This window comes from Schistocerca gregaria, chromosome 7 (genome assembly GCF_023897955.1).
Source record: "Schistocerca gregaria isolate iqSchGreg1 chromosome 7, iqSchGreg1.2, whole genome shotgun sequence".
In the NCBI taxonomy this organism is placed as follows: Eukaryota; Metazoa; Arthropoda; class Insecta; order Orthoptera; family Acrididae; genus Schistocerca; species Schistocerca gregaria.
Genome location: NC_064926.1, coordinates 263,108,113 through 263,120,547, shown reverse-complemented (window position 1 = coordinate 263,120,547; position 12,435 = coordinate 263,108,113). Strand labels below are relative to the sequence as shown.

The 12,435-nt window shown below is 49.3% G+C and overlaps 1 protein-coding gene across 1 annotated transcript in view; it reads left to right on the top strand.

Moving 5' to 3' along the window:
* LOC126282518 (cathepsin O-like) overlaps positions 1–12,435 on the top strand; it is a 90,261-nt gene that overhangs the window by 14,893 nt on the left and 62,933 nt on the right. The gene's annotated exons all lie outside the window — the stretch shown is intronic.

The window sequence follows — 12,435 nt, the reverse complement described above, 5'->3', positions numbered from 1 at the left end:
TTGCGTCTATGTCCTGAACTCAGTGTGTAGTGAACCTGTGCCCCTTCAAAGCCCTCTTGAAGCTGTGGCTTTCAGGATAAGGACGACACAGGAAATAACTGTCTGCAATGTATATCTTCCTCCAGATAGTTCAGAACGCATGAACTTATTGGCTCCACTGATTAACTCCCTGAACCTTTCCTACTACCCCCTGTGGGTTCGGGGGGGGGGGGGGGGGGTAAGAATTGGCCCATGGTATTTCTGCCTGTCGTAAGAGGCGAATAAAAGGAGTCTCAAATCTCAAATGTTTCAGCCCTTATGTGGTGGTCCCCTCTTGGGTTTGACCACCATATTTCAAAATTATTCTGAAGAGTGAGCCAATTGGGGAAGGGCACCTTACTTGTTGCATTGTGTCCATCATGCATTGAGACCGTTACCCATCTTATTCGTCACCGCATTGCAGTCCTGCTCAATCTCCATCTCTTGGGTGAGGATATATTCCTGGGTGCGATTTCCACCATGCACTCTGCAGTGTCGCTTTTTGCGCTGATGGCGACCATGGACCACTTGCCACCTAATATCCAGCACGGTAGCCAGTCCGTTGTGGTGGGGCCATGTACCCTGTTGGTTGTAGCCCCTGACAACAAGGGATCGCTCTACTGATGCCTGCGCCATTAACTCCCCACGTATGCCAAGGAGTAGATGCCTATCTCCCTGGGGCATCGGGACTCCTGGCAATGGCCATTCTGCTAGGTGGCCCTTGCTGTGGCTGGGTGGCGCCCGTGGGGAGGGTCCTTGGTCGGAGTAGGTGGCATCAGGGTGGAAGACACGCAATGAAGCATGGCACATCTACTCTTGCTGGTGCCCAACCACAAGCAGTCTCTACGCTTTCGAGGGCTCACTTTAAAGCAAACATGTATGACCCCAAATCGTTCCCCTCCTTGGCCACACCATGAGAGGAACGAAAGGCTATGAATGACAGCGAGACGTATTTGCCCCAGTATCTAGTCTGTATGAGAGCTGATGGAGAATCTTTTGTGTCCACGAAGCCTCAGTTCTTTATAGAGCATTTATAGTACAAGTTTAGGTAAATGGAGGGCTTGTCAAAATGCGGTCCGGATCATTCTTGATAAAACAGCATCCTGTGCCCAGTCACAGGCATTACTTGCTTGTAAGATGAGGGATCTTTCTGTTGCTATCACACCCCATAAAATCTGAAATATGGCCCAGGGCATTATCTTCCACAGGGACCTTCTTTTACGGTCCAATGACAAGCTGCGCGCCAACTTAGAGTGACAAGGTGTCCATTTTGTCCAGCGCGTCCACCGGGGTCTGAGGAATAATCAGGTTGCCACCGGTGCCTTCATCTTGGCCTTAGAGATTGACACATTACTCGAGAAGGTGAAGGTGATGGTCTACCGCTGTGACGTAAAGCCATATATCCCTTCACCGATGCGGTGCTTTCCTGAAAGTTCGGCCACATGTCTTCCGGTGGTAATTCCAGCATCACCTGTCAGGATTGTGGATGTGCTTCACATCCCAATACTACCTATGCTCTGTCTCCCACCTGCGTCAACTGCGGAAATCACCATTTGCCTTGCTTGCCAGACTACAGGATTCTCCAGGAAGAAAGAAAATAATGGAATACAGGACCCTGGACCGATTGACCTTCACTGAGGCTGCCCCCTTGCTGATAGGGGGTACTTCCCTCTGTATTGCGCCTGCACAACCTACTTCAGGAGCAACGCCCTCCCCCTCCAACCATCTGGGATGGTCAGTCCCCACTTCTCAGCCAGAGAAGCGTAAGTCTTCGTCAGCTCCTCTCGCCAGGAAGGGATCCCTTGGGTCACTCCCTTCTCAGGTTCCTACCAGTGGCAAAGCTGAAAACTGCCGGGGGCTGAAGAAGTAGTTGGTCATAGAGCTTCGTGGTCCTCTTCAGTCTCAGAGACTGAATCAAAGAAGCCCTCCCAGCAAGGGCAACCAAAGGAACAGCGTGAGAAATCGTAATCGAAGACTCCCTAACACCAAGGAAATTGTGGTGCTACCTAAAAGCTCTGAGGATGTGGTGGAGATTCTGACGTCTGCTGAGGGCCTAGATCTTGCCGGTCCCTCAGACATGATGGATGTCGCTCCTGTCAGTACTCACTCAGTGGCAGCAGGTGACCTAATGGTGTAATCTGCCTCCTCGGTCCCTTCATGCTTTTCTAGGCCATGGACAATGTCGTCCTCCAGTGGAACTGCAGCAGTTTTTTCCACCATCTTGCTGTGCTCTGACAACTTCTCAGCCTTCACCCTTTCCTTGCTTTGCTCTTCAGGAAACTTTGTTTCTGGCGATACAAACCCTCACCCTCTGTGGCTATCGGGGTTATTATAAGAACCCGGCAGCTTATGAGAGGGTATATGGTGGTGTCTGCATCTATGTCCTTCACTCTCTTTACAGCGAGTCTGTGCCTCTACAAACACCTTTAGAGGCTGTCGCCATTCAGGTGTGGATGCCTCAGGCTGTTATTTTCTGTAGTCTCTATCTTACACAGGATGGTGATGTCCCACAGCATGTCCTGGCTGTGCTTATAGGCCAATTGCTCACCTTTTCTGTTACTGGGTGACTTTAATGCCCATAACACTGTGTGAGGTGGATCAGTGGCAACAGGCTGAGGCAGCATCATTGAGCAAGTATTGGCACAACTCGACCTTTCTCTTTTAAATACTGGTGCCTTCACACATTTCAGTGTGGCGCATGGCACGTACTCACCCATTGACCTTTCGATCTGCAGCCCTAGCCTATTACTATCTGTCCAATGGAGTGTGCATGACGACTTGTGCGGTAGTGACCACTTTCTGATCTTTCTGTCACTGCCACAGCGTCACTATTATGGGTGCCCTTGCAGTTGGGCTAGGAATAAGGCTGACTGGACTTGTTCACCTCCATTGGCACTATTGAGCCTCTTTCCAATGACACCATTGTTGTGGTGTTTCCCTTGGCCACCACCAGCATCGTTACTGCTGCAGAATCTGCTATTCCCTGTTCTTCTGGGTCCCCTCAGTGGAGGACTGTGCCTTGGTGGTCACCCGAGATCACTGAGACGATTAAAGATTGCAGGCGTTCACTCCAAGGTCACAAGTGGCATCCTTCATTGGCACACCTCATTGCCTTTAAACGGCTCTGTACGCGAGCCCACTTCCTCATTCGGCAACGCAAGCAGGAATGCTGGGAAAGGTATGTCTCCACCATTGGCCTCCGTACCTCTCCATCGCAGGTTTGGGCCAAGATTAGAGGACTCTATGGCTATTGGACCCCCATCAGCGTACCTGTCCTTTCACTGAATGGAGTAGTCTGTACTGACTCAGACACTGCTTAGCAGAGCATTTTGCTCAGAGTTCCGCTTCTGCGAATTACCCACTTGTTTTATGCTCCCTGAAAGAGTGGTTGGAATGTTGGAGCCTTTCATTTCGCATGTGCCACTCTGAATTGTACAATGCTCCGTTCAGTGAGTGGGAATTCCAAAGTGCCCTAGCCGCTTGCCCTGATACGGCTCCCGGACCAGATCGCATCCACTGTCAGATGCTCAAACACCTCTTGGTGGACTGCCAGTGACCCCTCCTAGACCTTTTCAACCGTATCTGAGTTGAGGGTGAGTTCCCATCGCAATGGCGGGAAAGAATCGTATCAGTGTTAAAACCTGGCAAGAACCCACTGGAGGTGGACAGCTACCGCCCCAGTAGCCTCACCAACATTCTTTGCAAGTTGCTCGAACGCATGGTGAGCCAGAGGTCGAGTTGGCTACTTGAGTCTCAGGGCCTTCTGGCTCAGTCTTAGGGCGGGTTACATAAGGGCCGCTCTGCCACTGATAATCTGGTGTGCCTGGAGTCTGCTATCCGTACGGCCTTTGCCTGCCATCATCATCTAGTCGCTGTCTTTTTTGACATGCGGAAGGCGTACGATATGACATGGCGACATCACATCTTCTCTACGCTTCATGGTTGGGGTCTTCGGGGTCTGCTCCCAATTTTCATACAAAATTTTCTGTCGCTTCGTTTCTTCCGCGTGCAAGTTGCGGTCTCCCATAGTTTCTCCCGATTTCAGGAGAATGGGGTACCTCAAGGATCTGTCTTAAGTGTGTGCTTCTTTTTAATTGCAATTAATGGGCTCACTGTGGCAGTGGGAACGTCTGTCTCAGCTTCCTTGTATGCTGACAACTTATGCCTATACTTGCTCCATGTGCATTGCTCCATGTGCATTGCAGCTGCTGAACGGCAGCTGAAGGGTGCTAGTTGTGGAGGAGACACATTGGTTTTTGATACCCAATTGACTTGGCTCCCTCATATTCGGCAGCTTAAACAGACGTGCTGGTGGCATCTTAACACTCTTTGTTGCTTGAGTCACACCAGCTGGGGTGCCGATCAGTCTACCCTTCTAAGGCTGTACCAGGCGTTAATTCAGTCCCGTCTAGATTATGGGAGCCTGACGTATGGTCTGGCATCACCTTCCGCATTGCAGTTGCTTGACCCCATGCTTCACAGCGGGATGCGACTCGCCACTAGAGATTTCTGGACAAGCCCTGTCAACAGCATACTTGTGGAGGCAGGCGTCCCTCCATTGCAGTTCCGGTGCCAACAATTACTGGTCGCTTATGCTATACACGTTTGTAGCTTGCCCGGGCATCCCAATTATCGTCTACTGTTCCATCAGTCAGTTGTCCATCCACCGGAACGGTGGCCCTGGTCAGGGTGTAAGATCGCGGTTTGCGTCAGAGCTCTTCTCTCTGGGCTTGAGGTTTTCCCCTCTACCATCTCTTTTCTGGGCCCCTCTGTGTATACCCTCATGGTGTGTGCCCTACCCATGCCTTCGGCTCGATTTGGCACAGGACCTGAAGGACTCAGTCCCTCCTGAGGCCCTTTGCCGTCACTTTCTTTCAATCCTTACCATGTTTCAAGGCTCCAACGTTGTCTATACTGATGGTTCAATGGTTGCTGGTCGTGTTGGTTATGCTCTTACTCTAGGCGATCATTGTTCTTATGCACAACACTCATTGCTGGCTGGCTGCAGTGTTTTCACTGCCGAGCTGGTCGCCATCTCTCGTGCCCTACAGTATATCCGCTTCTGCTCAGGTGAGTCTTTTGTTATCTGTAGTGACTAGTGACTCCCTGAGAAGTTTACGAGCTATCGACCAGTGTTTCCCTCGCTCTCGTCTGTTGATGGCTATCCAGGAGTCCGTCCATACTCTTGCCCATTGCGGCCACTCTATGGTCTTTGTGTGGACCCCGGGTCATGTCGGCATTCTTGGAAATGAACGTGTTGACACGCTGGCCAAACAGGCTGTTGGTACACCAGCCTTGGAGATTGGCCTTTTGGAGAGTGACCTCAGGTCAGTTTGTGGCAGAAGGTACTTTGAGCCTGGGGTGAAGATTGGCGCACCCTACCTTCACCCAACAAACTTTGCACCATCAAGGAGGCTACCGGTATGTGGCGCTCCTCCTTGCGGGTCTCTTGCAAGAACTCTCTTGTCATCTGCTGGCTGTGCACTGGCCACACCTGGATAACACACAGCTATTTATTGTGCCACGAGGACCCACCTTTATGCCACTGTGGATCAGCTTTGACGGTGGTCCACATCTTGTTGGACTGCCCGCTTTTAACTCCGCTCAGGCAGGCGTTTGCGTTGCCTAATTTGCTTCCTGCACTTTTATCAGATGATGTTGCCATGGTATATTTAGTTTCGAATTTTATTCGTGCAGGGGGTTTTTATCGCTTGATCTAAGTGTTTGTCCTTTTTTTGTCTTAAGTCTGGCCTTTGGCCTAAGATTTTAGACTGGGGTTTTTAGTGTGTTTCTTGGTGGTTGGCTTTCCTTATTTGTTTCTATGGTCGGCCAACCACTGTCACACTCGATGTGAGTTTAATTCCTTTTTTCTGGTCTCTGTCTGTGTCTTTCTCTCCTCTGTCTTCTCTTGTCATCTCCATTGTTTGTTGTTATTCTTTGTGGGCGTTTAAAGTTCATGGAAAAAGGGACTGATGGCCATAGCAGTCTGGTCCCTTCAATCCCACAAACCAACCAACCAACCTTTCCTACTTGTGGGAGATTTTAACATGCATAACCGCTTGTGGGGTGGAACCAGGCTTGCTGGCCAAGGTAGGGAGGTCGAAAATTTACTGTCACAAATCGACCTCTCCCTCTTAAATACAGGTGCCCCCACACATTTCAGTGTGGCACAAGGCACATATTCATCCATTGAACTCTCGGATTGCAGCCCTGGCCTTCTCCCATCTATCCACTGAAGAGCACATGACGACCTGCGTAGTAGTGACAACTTCCCCATCTTCCTGTCACTCCCCTGGCATCATGCCCATGGTCACCTACCCTGATGGACTTTAAACGAGGCAGACTGGGAAGTCTTCACCTCTGCTGTCACCGCTGAATCTCCCCCACATGGTGGCATTGATGTTGTCATTAAGCAGGTCACTACAACAGTTGTTTCTGTGGTGGAAAACGCGATCCCTCGTTCTTTAGGGTGCCCCTGATGGAAGACAGTCCCTTGGTGGTCGCCTGAAGTCACTGAGGCAATTAAAGAGCGTCAGCAAGCTCTGCAGCGACGTAAGTGGCATCATTCCCTAGAGCACCGAATAGTCTTTAAGCAGCTCCGTGCCTGCATTTTCCAGCTTATAAAACAATGGGAACAGAAGGGTTCCAGAGGCACGTGTCGACCATTGGGAGCAATACGTCACCTTTGCAAGTCTGGACGTAGGTCAGACATCTTTTAGGGTACCGGACCCCAAAGGGTATCCCTGTCATTAACATAAATGGCGTGTTACCTACCAAGGCAATCACGATTGCCGAGCACTTTGCAGAGCACTATGCTCGAGCCTCTGCGTCGCAGAACTACCCCCTCCCCCCTCCCCCCCAGCTTTTCGCACCCTCAAATGACAGATGTAAAGGAAAGTTCTCTTGTTCACTATTACCACAGTGAACCCTATAAAACCCCATTTACAGAGTGGGAGCTCCTCAGTGCCATTGCACAGTGTCCTGACATAGCTCCTGGGCCGGATCAGATCCACATTCAGATGATTAAACATCTCTCATCTGACTACAAGCTCCATCTCCTCTTCATCTTCAACCGGATCTGATGCGGTGGCGTCTATCCATTGCAATGTTGGGAGAGCATCATCATTCCAGTCCTCTAACCCTGTCAACACCTACTTGATGTGGATAGCTACTGGCCCTTCAGCCTCACCAACTTTCTTCGTAAGCTGCTAGGGTGTGTCAGCAGTTGGGTTGGGTCGGGTCCTGGAGTCACGTGGCCTAATGGCTTCATGTCAGGACAGCTTCCGCCAGGGTCGCTCTTCCACTGATATCTTGTGTCTCTTGAGTCTGCCATCAGAACAGCCTTTTCCAGATGCCATCTGGTTGCCATCTTTTTTGGCTTACGTAAACTATATAACACGACATGGCGACATTGCATCCTTGCCACATTTTATGAGTGGGGTCTTCGAGACCCGTTCCCAATTTTTATCCAAAACTTCCTGTCGCTCTGTACTTTCTGTGACCAAGTCGATGCCTCTGATAGTTCACCCTGTATTCACGCGAATGGCGTTCTTTAGGACTCTGTATTGAGTGTGTGTCTATTTTTAGTGGCTATTAATGGTTTAGCAGCAGCTGTAGGGCCGTCGATCTCACCTTCTCTGTATGCGGATGGTTTCTACATTTCGTACTGCTCCTCCGGTACTGGTTTCGCTGAGCGGCACTACAGGGAGCCATTTACAAGGCGTACCCATTGGGCTCTAGCCCACAGCTTCCAGTTTTCAGCCACGAAGTCATGTGCTGTGCATTACTGTTGGTGTCACACCATTCATCCAGAACGAGAACTTTACCTTAATGACGATCCACTCTCTGTAGTGGAGACACATCGATTCTTAGGACTGGTTTTCGATAGCTGATTGACTTGGGCACCTCACCTTCGTCAGCTTAAAAAGAAATGCTGGCAGCACCTCAGTGCCGTCCACTGCCCGAGCAACACCAACAGGGGTGCAGATCACTCTACACTGCTGCAGCTCTATAGAGCCCTTGTTCTATCCTGCCTTGTCTATGGGGGTCTGTTTTACAGTTTGGTGGCGCCCTCAGCATTGAATTTACTAGATCCAGTGCACCACTGTGGTGTTCGCCTTGCGGCAGGAGCTTTCAGAAAGAGTCCGGTGACCAGTGTCCTTTTGGAGGCTGGAATACCTCCATTCAAGGTTAGGCATGCACAACTGCTTGCCAGTTATGCTGCACATGTTCATAGTTCTCCTGCGTATCCGAATGACTGTCTCCTTTTCCCAAACACGGAGGTTCATCTCCAGCATCAGTGGCCCAGGTCAGGGCTTACGATTGAAGTTTGTGTCTGGTCCCTTCTGTCTGAACTGGAGTGCTTCCCATTACCACCTCTCCATTCACGCACACCTCCATGGTGTATACCTAGGCCACAGATTCTTCTGGACCTTTCACATGACCCTCATGACTCCGTTAACCCTTCAGCTCTTCGCTATCACTTCCTCTTGATTCTCAACATGTACCAGGGCAGTGAAGTGATTTACACTGATGGCTGATGGTCTTGTTGGCTTTGTATATCTTCATCAAGGACATACTGAACAGTACTCCTTGCCAGATGGCTGCAGTGTTTTCACTGCAGAGCCGGCAACCATATCTTGTGCTCGAGCACATCCTCTCGTGCCCTGGTGAGTCTTTTCTCCTGTGACCAGATTCCTTGACCAGCCTACAAGCTATCAACCAGCGCTGCTCTCGCCATCCTTTGGTAGCGTCCATTCAGGAGTCCATCTGTGCCTGTGAATGGTCCCGTCGTTCAGCAGTGTTTGTGTGGACTCCGGGACATGTCAGAATCCCAGGCAATGAATTTGCCGACCAGCTGCAGGCTATGGGGAAACCGCTTCCGGAGTTGGGCTGCTCTGAAACTGACCTGCATTCTGTTTTACTCCGCAGGGTTTTTCGGCTTTGGGAGACGGAATGGCATAACAGTACGCACAAACAAACTGCGTGTCATTAAGGAGACTACGAATGTGTGGAAGTCTTCCATGCGGTTCTCTCACAGGGAATCAGTTTGTCCTCTGCCAGCTCTGCATTGGCTATATGTGGTGAATGCACGGCTACCTCCTCCATCGCAAGGACCCACCTCAGTGTCACTGTGGCTCACAAATGATGGTTGTCTGCCTCTTGCCGGACTGCCCACTTTTAGCCGCTCTGTGGACTTTCCCAGCACCCTACCTTCAGTGTTGGGCGACAATGCCTCAACAGCAGCTTTAGTTCGTGAGGGTTGGTTTTATCATTTGGTCTAAGTTTTAGCGCATGTCCTTTGTCCTGCTGTGTCCTCCACCCTAGTCTTTAATGGTGGATGTTTTGATGTGTTGCAGAGTGGCTGGCTTCTCCTTTTTCTTCTCATGGTCAGCCAGCCATGGTAATCTGCTCTCTTGTTCTGATCTCTTCTACATGTTTCTTGCATCAGATTTTGTCCATTTTAGTGTTCGTTGTCCTTCTGTCATTCTTGTGGTTTTCTCCTTTCTTCCAGCTGCGTTTTGTATGTCTTTATTATTTTACTCTCACTCTTGTGGAATTATTTTAATTGGAATGAGGGACCGATGACCAATGAGCTAGCAGTTTTGTGTCCCCCCCCCCCCCTCCGTCACCCCCCACCCTCTTTTAAGCAAGCAAACAAACCAACCAACAGTGCAGAGGTAGTGGAGTGGTGAGTTGGTGAGGTGGGAATGCTGGTCAGGGGTGGTTAGGAAAACTTTGGTGCCAGATAAAACATATTTTTTTCGTCTTGGATTACATTGTCATAATTTTGTGCTGCCCCTGGATATGCTCTCTGCAGGCATGTGGTCCACAGGTGTTGTCAGAAAGCCACTGCTGTCTGATGGCTGATTGATACCTGTATCCAGCTTTGCTGACACTATTAACTTCTTAGCAATGTGTATCTGGGTTAGCACTAAGTATGAGCAGTGTAAGTTACGCGTATGTCCACTGAATTGTTGTAGGTGGTCATGGTTATTAGGTAAGGAGCTTGCCTCTGTATGGAGGGATGATGACTTTACTGCCCTGGTTGGGAACCACTGCACTCAAAGGCAGAAGTTCGGTGCTGCTGTGGCCACTGAGGGATGACTCCCCATTGTCACCCAAGTCTATGTTGGTGGAGTTAGTTGTGAGGTAGTCTGGCGGAGCTGACTGCCAGACCGTTATGGCTGCTGGCTAGCACATAGTGTGCTGGAAGCCGACATGGACTGATGTTGTGAAGGGTGCTGCCAGACTGTACGTAACTGTTGCAGAATCACATGGTATTTATAGTGATTAGTAGCACACTTATTTTGGCATTACTCTGCTATCAGGCATATACAGATCAACACATCATTGTCCCAATGATGAGAAAATATAGAACAGGTCAGTCTGTTGTTCCAGTCTTTCTGTGATGTAACCACAATTGTGTGGCTTAACATTGCCAACTCGAAGTTTACAAACAGGCTCACTTGTGAGGTGCATATCGGGCACCTCTGTGCTAAACTGCTTGCCTCGCAAAAGGCTACCGTGGTGTGCTTCAATTTTATAACACCCAAATTTAGTGAAGGTAGTGTGGTAGCCTTATATTGAGCCTTAGAATACATCAAAACTCAAAATGAAGAGCTTTTTGCTTTGTAGTGACTCCATGAGCTACCTGTGTGGACCATATCAGTGCTATGTCCAAAGCATTTTTGTTTGTAACACCAAAGACTTCTTACTGGACTGTCATAGTTATAGAATCATCATAATATTTATCTGTGCAAAGTGTCACACTCTTCCTCATTGCCACAAACGGGCTTGTGACCTCTGTTGGGCCTCTGGTCACCCCAGCATTGTGCATTGACGATTTTTGAATCTGGTGCAGCTACCATTTGGTAGAATCTGCAGAGCACCGGCTCCTAGGCAGAATCTGACAGGCTTCTGCATGGGACCTCTTTCACGGCTTCGTTTTCTCCCTCCAAAACGCAGGCTATACATTTTTGTCGTCGACTCACAGTACACCCCGATCCAGAACTTTATTTAGGTGATCAGCTCCTCAATGTTGTAGCACAGTGCCATTTCTTGGGCATTGTTTTTGATGAAAAGCTGATATGGCTGCCCCATAGTTGCCACATAAAGACTACATGCATGCAGAAGCTTAATGCTATCCACCTCCTGGCCTGCACATCTTGGCGTGCAGACTATACCAGTCTTCTTCATCTTTACTGTGCTCTGGTCTTACCCAGAATAGATTATGGTTGTCAGGTTTATGACCCTGTTCACTTTTGTGAGGTGCATCTGACTATTGGTGCTTTTTGCACTAGTCCTGTTGACAGTCTGCTCACAGAAGTGAGGACTCCCCCTCTACAAATACGATGGTGCCAACTCCTGGTTTCTTATGCAATTGCCATTTGTGAATTCCCTGACTGTACTGTGTACCCTGTCCTCTTTGCAAATGAGAGATGTTTCCCTCCTGACAACTGCCCATGGGTTGGATTGCTGGTTGGCATGCGTCTCACTTCCCTCTGTTGGGATCTCCATCTCCACTCAATGGAATGCACCCCATGTATTTCCTCCCATACCCCTGTTGGACGTTGCCTAGACCACGAATTAAGACTGACCTGTTCCAGGGTCTTGAGCTCTCTGTTGCCCCTACGTTTTCCTGGCACCTTCTATGTGCCATTCTTGCAGAGTTCCAGGGTGCTACCATCGTCTTCACTGATGTTTCTAAGACAGTCGATAAGGTGGGATACGCTTTCACGTCTCCTACTTGCTTAGAACATTATTGCCAAGATAATGTAGTGTGTTCACTGCAGAGCCCTCCAATTTGTTTCTCAGGCCTCCCTCCTCATTGTTTTAATTTTTTTCGGACTCAATGAGCAGCCTTCAGGCTGTCGATTGATGCTACTCTTGTCACCCTTTGGTCTCTGCTATCCATGACCTCTCTGCCCTTGGCCATGCCACCTGCTTAGTTGTCTTTGAGTCCCAAGTCATATGGGCATCCCAGGGAATGAGCTGGTTGACCATTGGCTCCAGAAGCATATACTCCCCCCCCCCCCCCCCCTTCCCCTTTCATGACTTCAGCTGCGGATTTGTGGATCTACGTCAGATCTCTTCTTTGTCCAAAAGTGGTATGTCATGTGGTGTGCTACTTGTTCATAGTAATAAACTCTGGACAATCAAGGAGTCTACTGCAGTTTGGTACTCTTCCTTCTGCTGCTCTCAAAAGGAGTCCACTATTTTATGCCGTCTATGCATTGGTGATACCAAGCTCACCCATTGTTTTCTCCTGCATTTTGAACCAGCCCCACAATGTGTTTGCGGAGCCACATTGTCAGTATACCACATTGGTGGAATGTCCTATTCTTTTGGGCCTTTGTGCAAAGTATAGTTTTCCTGATTCCTTAATTTTAATATTAGCAGACAATGCACAGATGG